This window comes from Trachinotus anak, unplaced genomic scaffold, assembly GCF_046630095.1.
Source record: "Trachinotus anak isolate AG129_WGS33_773 ecotype Australia unplaced genomic scaffold, CSIRO_AGI_Tana_v1 ptg000014l, whole genome shotgun sequence".
NCBI lineage: Eukaryota > Metazoa > Chordata > Actinopteri > Carangiformes > Carangidae > Trachinotus > Trachinotus anak.
In genome coordinates, this window is record NW_027273865.1 from 10,347,984 (window position 1) to 10,362,701 (window position 14,718).

Consider the following 14,718-nt stretch of genomic DNA (forward strand, 5'->3'; position numbering starts at 1 on the left):
CCAGTGTAGCTGAAAACTTCAGGTAAGCAGACAACCAATGTACAGCATCAGTGTCGATTACTGATTACCAAACATTAATCAAACATATAGATCTATAATGTCTGACTGAAGTCTTGAAGAACCCAAATAGATTATCTTGTTTGTCTTTGTGGGAAACTCCACTGAATAGTGACATCTGGCCACTAACTATTTCTTCTTACCTCCTATATAATGGACTGTTTTCTTCTTAAAACTTGAAAATAACAACCAGGTACTTAACAACTGTGGCCAGTAACACATTCTCCATTTCTCTTATAATTACTAACAATTGCACCGGCCTTTCTGGGAAATATAATTTACAGCTAAATACCAGATAATTATTGGGAAATTTTGACTGCATTTTCCAGGCAATTAGCTGGAAAATATGGAACCTGTAAAAGAAAGTGTTACCAGTTATACTTAATATCTGACGAATCCGCAGTAGCTGCTTATTTTATTTCTACTTCATCACCCACACGGAGATGTAGGTCAGAGGTGAAAGCGGCAGTTTCTGTCCATTTCCTCCAAAAGTCTCCACTGTTACTCTGCTCAAGATGCAGAGGAGTGAAGGAGCAGAGGAGGGGGGTGGGCAGAGGAAGTGAAGCAGACACCAGCCCTGCTTTGAAGCAATGCCAGGAGTTTGCATTAGCTTGGATGATGTTCAGGGCAGTAGGATTTAGGGAAGAGGAAAATGAGCTTTTAATGTCAAAGTCACTGAGAGGTCCCTCAGGAGGACAGTCCCGTTTTCCACTTACTGTACAATAGCTGGCCAAAGTCTCCCTAAAACATATAATCTCAACTCTCAGTGTACTTTCTTTTGAATGAAAACAACATCTGTTTTATGGATGCAGCACGACTCCTCTTTGCTCCTATGTAACATCTTGCTTTTTGAGGGTATTGCCAATATCCTTGAAAAAAAAAAAAAGCCTCAAGTGAACTTGTTTTTCATTCAGGATAGCTGTTTTTAAAGTTTCCCTGCTATGAGGGGGATCATTCATCTAAGGGAGGGGTCCTTTGGTCAGGACAGTCATTTCTGTCTCTCCTCAGACCAATACAGAGAGTCAATAGCTGAAGTTGAATTGTATGTAACTAAAAGAGCCATACTGACGGCCTCGAACTTTCCTGGCACAGGGTGTACAACCAGCAGCCCTGTGCTGCTTCAGGGCGATGCAGAATGAAAATAGTAACAGCTAATTTCATGTTAGCAAGCTTCATGATTCCCATGCAGAGCAGAGTCACGTGCAGCTCAGTGTACAGTACTGCCCTTTGGCTTTCCTCTCTTTCAAATGACCCTCCGCTCGCTTGGTAAATGATTTGCAGGTACAGTCACGTTCTCATACACACTGTGCACACACATTAATGCCGTTCCTGCTCGGTGAGTTCACCCAACCTTTGGTCAACGTATGCTGAAAGTCAGATGCCAGCTGGGTTAAAGCAGGAGCAGGAGAAGGAGGAGGAGGAGGCGGTGGTGGTAGTAGCGGTGAAGGCGGGGAAGAACCCAACCCATGAGGCTTTCCTCGCCCATAAAAAACACAACACATCAAAGAGGAGCTGTGGTTTATGAAGTGGTGCCATGCTGTCGTGCCTCGTACTGAAGTTAAACAATTCTGCCTCACAGTGCGGGAACTGAACTGGGGTGGCAGATGTGTGAGTCAGTGTCTTACAGCAGTGAACAACCCTCAGAGGAGGGAAACATCTGAACTGTTCAGCAGAAGTTCGCTCTCAAGTTGGACAAGTCACCTGGCAAGAAGCTCACTGGTTGAGCACAAAGATTATTGACCTTGAAAACAGAAGTTTCACAAAAAAATAATATCTAAGCTCAAAGTCGTCATCTACTGAGGAAGTCATTAAGATGTGATTTAAAGGGTTAAGAAAATATTAGGAAGTGTTGTGACATGATGTATTAATATGTAATATAATGATCATGAATGCTACTGGAGTTAAAGTCATAGTGTAGTATCATCATCACCATCATCGCAGAAACTTTTGTCATTGCTGATGTTCACTGATTGTCATTGCTGATGATTTCATGCATTTCCATGCAATTCCGGTTTGTTACATTATGAAATATACAAAATCAAATCTGCTATTGCTCACAGGCAGCTCCACCCCACCCATCCCTCCAAACCAAAAAGACATTAGACGTGAGTCACTGATAAAACAGTGCCACTTATTTGTAACTAACTGCAACAACTGCAAAGGTGTAATTGGAAATCACTTACGTAAGTAACACGTAAGCCGTGCATAAATCATTAAAATCTGAAACCCTCAACTGACACCCAAACAACATATGAGTCATCCAATTCAATGAGAGACTGGATTGATGCACTCACTGTGCAACATCTACCGCTGCATTAGAGGATATTTTCTATGTGGGGCTTTATATCTAAGTTAAATTAATAGCTTTTAAAACTTCAGATATTGAGATACTGAGCGCTTGACCTCTCTTATTTCTCCAGAAGTTCCCAAGCACCTTGCTCTTGGATCCCAGATTGGATGACAGATTTATAAACCCCAACTGTTTAAGATGTCTGACCATGCAGCCCTCACTGATGACATCGAGCATCCAGCTGGATTTCGTGATGCAACAGCTGGACTGCACAGAACCCAAAAAACCAGCAAAGCAAAGCTGAATGATGTATTATTTGGAAAGAAAAAGAAAGACATCCTCCCCTTTGTATTGATTTATGCATTCCCTCTGATGTACATCCATCCAACGAATGATTGATAGTTTTCATCTCTTTTTAAAGCCAGTTGAGTAAGACCAGAAGCAGTGACCCAGGTTAAAGGTCAGTCAGACCCACCATGGCTACCTGCCAACAGAACCATGCAGCCAGGCCTGGATCAATTACTGGCCTGGATTAATGGAATAACACACACTAGCCTTGGGGGGAGGAACGAGGAGGCGCTCACAGTCCATACCCCCGCCCACGCACATCAATAAAATATCTGATTGATCTTTATAAATGTGCTACAAATACTGCATGTTTGATACTTCCAAACAGGATTACAGGAGCAGAGTAAATCCACTTTGACAAAATAAAAGAGGATGACAGCTCCAGCATATCTTATATTACTGGATACATTTATTCACATCCCACATCAAAACACTCAAATTGGCCTCCACACCATATCAGATGAATAAGATAATTTAAGAAGTCATCAAATATCAATATCAAAAGCTCACATCTTGTACTAAACTCACATCAGTGTCAGTTTTTGTGTCAAAAATCTGAGTCATGAATCAGTCAAACCTGAACACAGACATGATAACACCATTGTAAATGAACGTCCATATATCTGCTTTAAAATCAGAAAAGAAGCTCCTTACTAAGCAATAGTTGTCAGTACATCCAATGGTGCATAACAAACAGGAACTTAAAATAGCCAAATCGGTACACTTCATTTTCCAAAATAAAAATAAACATGGGCTAAAAAAAAACAGGGCTGCATTTGAAGCCAGCATCTTAAATCACTTAATCCATGGCAACATATTTCCTGTTTGCTGGAAAAGTTTAGTTTATATCTGTTCTGTTATCCAGAAGAGTTGCTATCATTGCATGTCACCAACAGCACATCTGATGTAAACAGGTGTAACTTGACAGTATAACTCATTTGATTGACAACTGGCAAACAATTATTTGGTGTTGAAGAGGGGTATGTATGTTTGTGATTCAGTTGCATTTAGAGTAGATTTACTGAGTGAAGTTGTGTTTGAACTCTACATCCATGGTTTGTAGAGATCTTCTCAGTTTCATACTGTATTATTTTTCAAGAAATTTGTTTTAGTCATCCAGGATGTCACTGATTTCAGGAACATCTATGGGAAAATTAGGTGTGTTATTGATTTACTTTGTGTTTAGAAAATTTAAGTGATCCAAGAATCAAGAATTTAATGAATTTAATTAGGCAATAACTTGCTTTTGTCTTTTCCATTTTAATTTCATCCTAACAAGACGTTTGTACATTTATCGCATTTCAGATGGATATTGTGTGTATTCCTATGGTGTGTTACAGTTGTCTTTTTTTTATATTCGTATTTATTGTTGATGGCTTTTCTGCAGCACTCTTGGCTGAGAAAATAAATATAAATAATCAATATTTTTATAGTAACAATTTATGACTGTACATGAAAAGGTTTGGTGGTTGTAGCAAGGCCACAGATTCAAACTCTACATTTTTTTCTTTTTTAGCATTTCTCAGTTCATTGTTTTGGCCTCAACTGTTTCATTTTGGTTCACTGTCACTGCTCTTACCAGGAAACATAATCAGCGACTAGCTAGCATTTAGCAGCTAAGGAGCCAGATGGTGGAGACCCAAAACAGAGCTAAAAGGAGAGTGAATATTAGACAGGTGGTAAAAAAGACAACTCCTGATGAATGATAATGTTACAAAGAGATGAAATTAGGGAAATAATTTTTAGGGAAAACAAACAAATAAAAGACAGAGTGTGGTCAGTCATTTCTTCATGATGACATTTAAAAGGCTAAAAAAAGGGATAGGTCTTTACATAGGTTTTAAAAATATCAATGGAGGGGCAATCTGAGAGAGTGGAAAACTATTCCACAGTTTAGGGCGTACCACCGACAATAGGTGATATGTCAGTGTTTTGTTCACAACTTTGTATTAACTGGCCAAATAAAGCAGTTATATCAGGTGTAAGTGTCCACAGTAATACACTCACTGAGCACTTTATTAGGAACACCTGTACACCTGCCTGTTCGTTCACTTATCCAATCGGCCAATCATGTGGCAGCAGCAGCAGTGTAATGCACAATGCAGATACAGCTCAGGAGCTTCAGCCAATGTTCACATCAAACATGTGAATGAGGAAAAATGTGATCTTAGCGCCTTTAACTGTGTCATGATTGTTCGGGCCAGATGGGCTCGTGTGAGTATTTCTGAAACTACTGATCTTCTGGGATTTTAACACACAACAGTCTCTTGTGTTTTTACTCAGAATGGTGCAAAAACAAAAAACATCCAGTGAGCAGCAGCTGTAGTCCAGGCTGGTGGTGATGTTGAAATGGTGTGGGAAATTTTTTTTCTTGGCACAATTTGGGCCCCTTAATACAAATCTGTGATGGTTTGAATACCACAGAGTATCACAGACCGTATCAGAGTATTGTTGCTGACTCTTTAGCCACAATGTACTCTATTCTAATGTCTACTTCTAGTATGAATATGCAACATGTCACAAAGCAAAAGTCGTCTCAAACTGGTTTCATGGACATAACAATGACTTTGGTGAAATTTAGTGGCCTCCCTAGTCACCTGATCTGAATCCAGTAGAACACCTTTGGGATGAGGCAGAACAGGAGATTGGCAGCATGTATGTGCAGCTGACAAATCTGCAGAAATGTTGTGATGCATCATGTAAACATGGAGAAAAATGTCAAACAAACCTTTCCAACATCCTGCCCTGAAGAACCAAGGGTACTAATATGGTGTTGCTTGTAAAGTGCTCACTGTATGTTCTCATGTTTCACATTTTTCTGTTTGACCTCATTAAATTTGCATTATATTTGAGCTAATCGCTGATCTCACCTCACAAAACACCAACCTTTCTTTTCTCATCTTTGCACAGCCTTGATATTCAGAGAGATTTTTAGAAGGCGCGAGATAAAAACAGCCAGTATTTGACACCTCTGTGAAGATTCTGTGACAGCTCTGATACAAACATCCAGAGAGGTGTGAGAGTCCGTCCACCTCTGTTTGTACACTGTGGGAGAAAAAAAGTGTGTTTTTGACATGTGGTTTCTTGATGTCGATTGATAAACAGTGCACAGCTCTGAGGGGAAGCTGTAATGGGACTTATTTCTAATATTTGTTATGTCAAACACACTATTGAACCAAACTTTAAACTGCAGACAGCAGACAGAACTGCATCTCTTGATGGGTTAGTGTAGCCACATGTGGCATAACTGAAGAGTTTAGACTGACATGAACATTATAAAACTGACTAGAAAGCAATGGGCACAGTACCACCTGGTTTAGGTATGATTCCCTTTATAGATTCTATTAGTTGAATAACATTGGGCCAAATAAATAGGTTCTAGATCCCGCTAAACTGGTTGCTGCTGCTTTCTAATAAGGCACCATTTATAAATTCATTGCAGCTTTTAAAGTCTTTATAAATGTGGGGTTATCAGAGGTCAAGTGGTAGCGAACACTGTTTCTACAAGAGGCTTGCAAGACAACAGACATGTTTATTAAATTTTTCTTCTTTCTTTCTTTCCCACTCCAAGTAACATCCCTGTCACTGTAAGAATGATGCCGAAAACAACGAAAAGATCATGAATAACGGGCTTTCGATTGAGTTACAAACAAAGTGGTTTACTTTTCACTTTGAATATGACTGAGATTGAAGACCAGCCTGGTTAGCAGGGGGATTTTCAAACTAGAGCCGCGGGGACACACAGTACAGTCACAGTGACTTTCCTCAGCAGAGGTTTTGATGTGAGTGACCAGAAAGCCTCCAAAGGTTCACACGCTGCTGGGATGATTTGTCATCATGAATGCCAACTCATGTAAGCAACAGTCACAGGCGGGTCCTTTCAGGTTCACCGACTCAAACCGCGAAGCCTCTGCACACACTGTACGCCTGACCATGAAAGTTAAACATCTACAGTTTTATCTTAAAAAGGTGCTTATTAGAATGCCAAACACTGGGAGTGAGTTGTGTTCTCAGAAATTCACAGACCAAAATGGCTTAAAAAGAATTTCACACACTGCATAGAGGCAATCCAATGCAACGACGTGATACTGAATTTTTGGCAATGCAGTGGGTAAATGTTCAATCGCTGTTCTCCTTTTTTTCTCACAAATAAAGATCTGTGCATGAAGCATGATCGTGCCATACTTGCAAAAGTCTTTTAGGTCTGGCTTTAATTATTTGTTTAATTACACAATGTAATCAGGGGGAAATACAACTGGAAGTCAGGGATCAAAATACGAGGCTGATAAAATGATGCAAAAAGTCTTCCACTATGTTGTTTTTTTCCTGTACACATACACATTAATTTTTCATGAAATGATGTCACATTTAAATCTTCATTTCATGACTGTCAATGTTATTATATTAACACATTAATTAGTTTAGAGCAGCCACCTATCTCTGTTCAAGTACAGCATTAGAGAGTTATTTTATCTTTGAGGAAAGCTGAAACAAACAATAAAACCAGGCAGAAACAATGGTTCTGATGTGGTTTAGATAGCAGGCCTATGTCTCACAGGGTTGGGTCTCTATTTCATTAATTCTGAGAGCCATTAGTCATGTTTGTTGCTCAGTCACATAATCATAGATATATCATAGATAGAACGCCTCACTTACTTTGGTGGACATCAGCTTTGATTGCATTTCCCACCACTGTCAAGCTATTAGTCAAGTATTAAATTTCATATGCTCAGAAACTGCTTGGTAATAGGAAAAAAATGCAAGATGTCCACAGAAATTCAACCAAAATGCTCACAAACCAGAATTAGCCTAATCTTGGATTTAACCGTTGCCACCCCAGAATCCTCTCACTGCTAGACGTGTTGTGTTTGTGCTTGTGGATTCAAATCTCTTTGGTCTGAAGTCCTGCAGATAATCTTAACTCTAGCCTTTAGCTCCTAAGTAATGGTTTTGTGTGGCTCCAACCATGCAACCCATAATCTGGCTGTGTGGTAGAAGGCCACATGGCAGATACATGAGTGGAGAAAAAGAACCCAGACTGAAATAGAAATTTTATGGTCTTTGGCCTATTTTTACATCCCATTTTCTGGAGTTCAACTGCACATTTTTCATAAGATAACTAGCAGGTATGGGTGAGCTTAAAGTGACATATAAAGTTATTTTTGAACATGATGAAGCTCTTCTTTTATACATCCATTCATCCTAAACCTCTTACCCCACAGGTTAGGCGTTAGTCTGATTATGCAAATTAAACTCATGTACAATAAAGCCAATAACTCAAAGCTGTCCATTAAGATGAGTGAGTGTGGTTGATTTTCACTTAATGCTTAGTGGTATATTTTCTTCTATATATTGATCGTCAGTAAAAACAGTACTGTTTGCTGGGAGAGATGTGTCATGCAATATGGCCTTATTTACAGATGAGGAACTTGAGAATTTGAGTCACTTAATTTTGATGATATGCTGGCATAACAGCAAAGCTGTTTATTTACTCAATAAAATGTTGTTGTTTTTTAATGACTGGAATAGATGTTTCATTTCATTTGTCCTGGCACGAGGCAAATACTCAAATATGTTTCATCCTACCAGTAGTATAATTCAGTGTTGAGTAATGCCCTGTAGTAGCGATGTCACAGTCCTGTCAAGCCCAGCTTAATCCTATTACAACCACTTTCATCATCACCAAGATATCTAGATTAAATTTCCTGTGTCAACAGCGATTATACTGGGAGGGGAATGGGATTGCTGAAGCATCCAGATGGGCAGGAGCGACTGCAAGTGATCAGTAATAGTGTAAGTATAGATTATATAGTTCACCACTGGCTGTGGATGCTGCACAAGTTGCCCTTTCTGCAACAAATGCCGTTCAATTGACCATTTGAAGAAGTAAATCAAATCCGTGAGACTTCTGAGCTGCATTTCAAGTCTACAAAAAAAATGTCATCCTTCTCATGAGGAAGAAAGGAAATCAGAAATATAGAGAAAAGAGAGGAAATCTTCACCAGATGGTCCAGCTAAGATTATCCTCTAAACATGACTTCCCAGTCTCTATGAGCCCCCCTAATGGCAACACTGTTGTTTCAGAGACGCAGGGGAGAAAACACATTCAGCTCTGTGTCAAGCAGGTCTCTCCGCTGGGGGTCTGCATGTTTAGTGTCTGCTGGTGCGTTTGTTCCTGGGTACAGATGTGTTTGCTGCAGCGTGGTCAGGGAAGGGTTATTCAAATAAGTGTGGTTTGTCTTTTGACCCAGCTGCATTGAAACGCACAGCACCACCCACACTTGTCCCGAGCTGTATTCCCACATCTGTGCTGTGGCTCAAATATCATTGCTTCCCCCACAAGCATCTGCTTCAGGCAGAGGACGCTGCTTTGCACAAGCTTCTGCTCTGAGATTGTCTCATGTCTCGCTCATGTGGTGTCACCACCCTCGACCTCTGAGATAAACTCATGTACAATGTTTGGTTCAAAACATGCAGTAAGAGTCACACCCTCTTTAAACGCCATCCTCTACAGCACGGTTTGATTTCAACAGTTTTTAACAGAAAATATTTCCAAGGAAATGCCTGTTTTCCAATATAACATTATGTTCAGTTTTTGCAGCAAATCAAATATTGTGACTGGATCATTATGTGTTAACAAGTGTAAAAAAAAGAGAAAAACTAGTTTTCTGTTGCCTCTGCTGTTGTGCAGTGCAGTTTTTATTGATATATAGTTGGGAAGGTGAGAGAAAGACTGGCACTAGGACCCTGATAAGGGGCGGAGTCTATAAAAGAGTCTGAGGGCTCACCTGGGCCTTGATTCCTGGTTTGAGGCCCACCTGAGGCACAGCAGCAGAGGCTAGCCTGTGTTTGGTGCTGATCTGGTAGGTTGCTTTTTAAGTATGTTTACAATCATGATTTTAGCACTTTAACTGTAGAACAAGTACATTTTGCTTTTAGCTCCTATAAAATGAAATGAAATATTTGCATTTTTAGATTCTTCATGTCGGGTGAGAGGCTAAAACTTGGAGTGAGGTAGGTAGATAATAGTTTATTTATCTTATTTTGCATATATTTTGTTAAATGTTTGTTTTTATTTATGTAAATGTGCTCTTGTTTCATTTGGTTTTCTAACAAAAGGAGACAAACTGCCCGAAAAGCCAGTTTTTCCCAGTGATAGAGTAGCCGTGTTGACTGCATGCTTTGTTGTGTGGTTTCACCCTAACTTGCTGTTTGTAGGGAACTTGAAGTGGTGTTGAACAGTTATGAGTCAGATTGGATAGTGTGTAGTGTTTGTTTTTTGGTTTGCCTGCATATGTTGTGTTACCACTTTTAGACTTAACTCTAACTGTTCTTATAGGGGGGAGACTGTCCTCTTGCCATGCCCATCAGTCTTCTGTGCTGCCAGCTTATTATGACCCATAGTTATGTTTTATTGTCAGGTGTCCTGTGGGAGCTGTATGAATCATTATGAGAAAGAATAGGAAGTTAAGTGATGTACTTTTAATTTTTTTCAATTGTCAAAGAGGTATCATATGTACTAGACAGGCTTTGACTGTTTTTATATGTATATATGTTAGATGTTGTAACCTTTTTTGGCAATTAAGCATTGTAAATATATTTATCTGGAGCTCAGGTGCTACAATACATCATGAGGACAAACAAACCACCTCTTTGTTTACTGGTTTAAAAAATCTTCCCATAATGCAAGTTGTAACATGTAAATCACAGAGAAGCCCCATCATCTGCTGCGTTAGGGTTTACCTCAGTCTGAGCTGCAGGAAAGGCTGGTTTCAGGTCACCAGTGGGTGTTATTTTGTCCATCTGACGGAGGCGGAGAGGACGGTGTGAGGAGTGTCAGTGAGCAGAGGTAGAGTGGAGCGGTTGCCACGGTGAACATTCTCCGTTTCCACCAAGCTGCCCTCTGATTGGCTGAGGCCACAGCTGAGGGAAAGAAATTCTGCCAATTGGAAACAATTGAGGTTTTGTTGCCGGGCCAAGCTGTCCTGACACAAAGCTGACATTTAATGGCAACGAGATGGCTCCTCAGGTTTGAAAAGGTGACACTAAAAAGAGGGGGGGGGGGGGGGGGTCACAAATATGGTCATTTGTGCTGCTGTTTACACACAGTTTTTTTTCCCAAATAAAGTGACAGACTATCCACATGCACACAACTGGGCCCCTGGACACAGCCACGTAAAAGGCCCCCACCCTTCCCACATAGGAGCAAGACCTCTGAACAGAAAGAGACACAAAACAACCTTTGAGCATGTGGTTGTTGTGTCTGTTCATGGTTATTTTGCATCTCTCTGTACTTGTTTCACATCTCCCTGTGGTTGGTTGTTCTCTTCCTGGTATCTTTGCATCTCTCTGCTGTCATTCATTTACACACAGAAACACTAAAGATACAAATATGAAAATATGATGAAGAGTTGACAGACACAAGGATTAATGGCAGTGGCCAACAATATCATATCATTGGCATATTTTATAGAAAAAAAAAAAATATGTGTGTGTGTGTGTGTGTGTGTGTGTGTGTGTGTGTGTGTGTGTGTGTGTGTGTGTGTGTGTGTGTGTGTGTGTGTGTGTGTGTGAAAATTGCTGCAGTGAAACCAGAGATTTTTATTTTTTTATTCCGCACATTCTTCTTCATTATCAATACCTGGCCCCTACATTACCCACAATTCAACTCACCCGATGCTCTGACAGTTTGGTTTAGGACTTCAGGATTGTTATGCTGGTAGTGACTAATGCAGCCTCCTGCTGCTCAAGTTTGAGTAAAATGCTGTTGCCACTGTAAATAATTGAAGTAATAAAAATGCTGAACAATCTGCCCATGGTTGAACCTGAATGCTGTTGTAACTGGTCGAGGGGGATCTTTATTAAAGTACCTCAATTATGCTACTGTTTGGTAGTTCATGGTAGCATCATATTTTATAATCTGATCTAATGTTTTGTATGTAGCCTAAAATTATTCTCTGCAATATAACTACAGCTGTAAGATAAAGATTAATGTAGTGGCACAATGAGTAACTTTTCCATTTCATGCTACTTTGTTTCTCTACTCCACTACACTCCAGTGAGACATATTGCACTTTTTACTCCAAGGCATTAATTTGATTTAAGTTCTGATTTAAGTTTTGCAAAACTTGTGATCTAATATATTTTCATATTATATAACAGTTAAATAGGCCAATATGCTGCATAATGAGTATATAGTACATCATGAGTATGAGTAAATTTTGCAAATACATATGATCTTTTAATCTAGTGAGAGTCACAACAGTATTTTTGCTTGTTCATCATTGTATCACTTCCACTTAAATATGTCTGTTCCTCAAAGTTCAACTTTGCACAGAACAGGAGTACATGTTTTTTTTTTTTGTTTGTTTTTTTTTTTCATATACAGTGCATATGGTCATTGGTTTTGAGACTCTTACCAGTGTTTGTTAATGGTTGCTTTAATGAAAGCAAGCAGTGCTATTTATTTTACATATTGACGTCCAACAAATAAATATAAAACCCCTCTCACAAAAATCTTCTCTTACTCTGAAAATCAATAAACTCTCCTTGCATCATGGTACCGGACCTCCGATATCAATATCCTTAATAATGCTGTATATTAGATTATGCCAATGGCAGGAAGGCGATGATAGGAATTGTTCATGGTAAGTGTTAACTGGAAAAACATTTGAGTGGGCATGCTTGCAAAAACAATCAACGAGAAAATCAAACATGGAATTCAAACCCTGCATAGCTAATGTTTGTATGAAGTATAAATATTATTATAAAGTGTACACTGTTGCAGGTTTAGTAAGATGCTGATCTCATCCTTTCTTTGTTAAAATGACATGTTACTGTGAAATTCAGCTGAAGATGTCAAACCTACATACTGTAGCCTACATTTTAGGTTTGTAATATGGAAGATACTGGAATTATTTACACACTTTATTAAATCTGAGCAGTTCATACAAACAGATCCTCCCTGTTTTTAATAAAATCACGTCCCTCTATGATTTCAGGCTGTTTGACGCTGTGGGACATGAACTTCCTGAACTCTCTGCAAAGGATGAAAAACAATGAGCTCAGTATTCTCTGTGGAGGTTTCTGTTTCTTCTGAGTATTCTTACTTTTTAATTCGTCCTTTATAATTTGGGTGTGAACAGGAAAACTTATTCTCGAGATTTGTTTTTCCTTCCTGCACTGTAAAACTGTAAAACACACACACAAAAAAAAAAGTTGGTGATAAAAGCCCCCTGGATGAGAACATTAAAGCTCTCTACGGGATCTCTTTACTCATTTAATAGTGAAAATTACAAACTAACCTTAAAAACATCAAAGAAAATGTGAGTATTCTCATTCAATTCAACATTAATCACTGATTTTTTTTTTTTTGCTGATGTGAACAGTAGATTTCTCCATGTGTTACTTAAAAGGAATCTGTTTTTTTTTTTTTTTTTTTTTGTTTAGTTTTTTTTGTATTTTTTATGACGTTGCCTGTGGAAAGTCAGGCATGCAACAATGCGAGGTGGCAGCATGTCCCGATGTCATTCATTAGTCGTGCATCTAAAACAGCCAGACAGCTATTGTCAGCTGCACATGAGTAATTGGATCGTACAGGCGAGCTTAAACAATTGGCTCTAATTGCATTACTCTTTTGGACCATGACAACTATTGTCAGTCTGAAATTCGCCCCTTCAGCACTGCTAATTGCATATGTAAATCAGCAATATTTGGCCCCTAACATGAGGGGAGAGTTAATGTGATAAAGGAATTCATCCACTGCGGTTGATTTACAGCGGGCCTGGCAGGCGTCCACTGGTGGAGCCTGAGGCAGACAACAAGGATCTGTTCAACTTTGTTTGATAACTGAACATGACACTGTATCCATGAAATGAGATGGTTTCAGGGGCTCAGCCCTCTGTTAAGGTTAGGGAAAGATAATGGTCTGGTTGAACAAGTTCTCAGTGACTTCAGACACAACGTGTTTCTTTACATTTAACAAAAATGGCTGGTGTTAATAAATGTAGCCCTTCATTCATTCAAAAATGACGTTGCTGCTGACCAAAATCAAGCCAGAGATTACCTTTCCTTTACATTGCCATTTGCTGTTGCCGTTTAATTTTACAGAAAACGTTTCTAGGAGACAGGATTGCAGCAGCAGCAGCTAGCTTGGCCTTGGTGGCTGCACACAGCTCTCCAGATGTCTAGACCTCAACTGTGTTGTTCATACTCTTCGACTCTAAACAAAACTAGGTGACTCCTGAATGTATGCCTACCTGTGGCTAACGTTAGCAACCAGCTAAGAGCACACAAAACTTAAATAAGACAGCTTTGGAGTTACCTGGAGTCCACTTCTGATAGTGTCTGCCTCCTCAACTTGTCACTTAGTTACTTTAATGTAATTGCTGAATTTAAAACTGTAATCCCTTACACTACTTGTCACTGAAGACAGTAGATACTGTAACTTGTTACTGCCAATCACTGGTTATTAGTGTCTGATAATTCTCTCTACAAAGAGCGCATCATTTTTCTTTCGACAACATTTTTTCCCCATCTTCACTTTAATCTCTTTCATAGCAGAAAGGTGAACGACAGTAACATTGAAAGTGTCATAAAAAGTTAGCTCATAAGCTGCACATTCCTCTGATCACTGAAGCAACTGGCTTTACTGAACATTCACTTTATCATTTGTTGTGAACTGACCAACGCTGCCATCCATACATCCAAACCACTAACGTTTTGGCTGAATTTGTCACTATTTTGTGATGTTTATCAGAAATTCTTAAGTTTCCAATTTTACTTCAAGAGTGCAGATTGATAATTCTATTATTTTTCCATCGGGATATACAGCGAACTGAATCTTAAATATTCTTAGTCTCTTTTACTAAGAAGATGTCGCCGTTTTTTTTCAATCACAGAAAGACTCCAAAGAAATTATTCATAATCCTAACATACAACAAGTTTCATCCCTCCTCCCCACACCAGTAATTCTCATACATTCAGTTGAAAGCTCAGTCTTCTCAGAGTGAGTTATGTGTCAC

At 39.2% G+C, this 14,718-nt stretch overlaps 1 long non-coding RNA gene across 1 annotated transcript; it reads left to right on the forward strand.

The window, feature by feature from the left end:
* Positions 1–9,494: 9,494 nt before the first annotated feature.
* On the forward strand, positions 9,495–11,509 carry LOC139631996 (uncharacterized). The gene is made up of 3 exons (XR_011693476.1): positions 9,495–9,558; positions 9,671–9,709; positions 10,824–11,509. It is a non-coding gene; the product is annotated as an uncharacterized lncRNA (long non-coding RNA).
* The last annotated feature ends 3,209 nt before the right edge of the window (positions 11,510–14,718 follow it).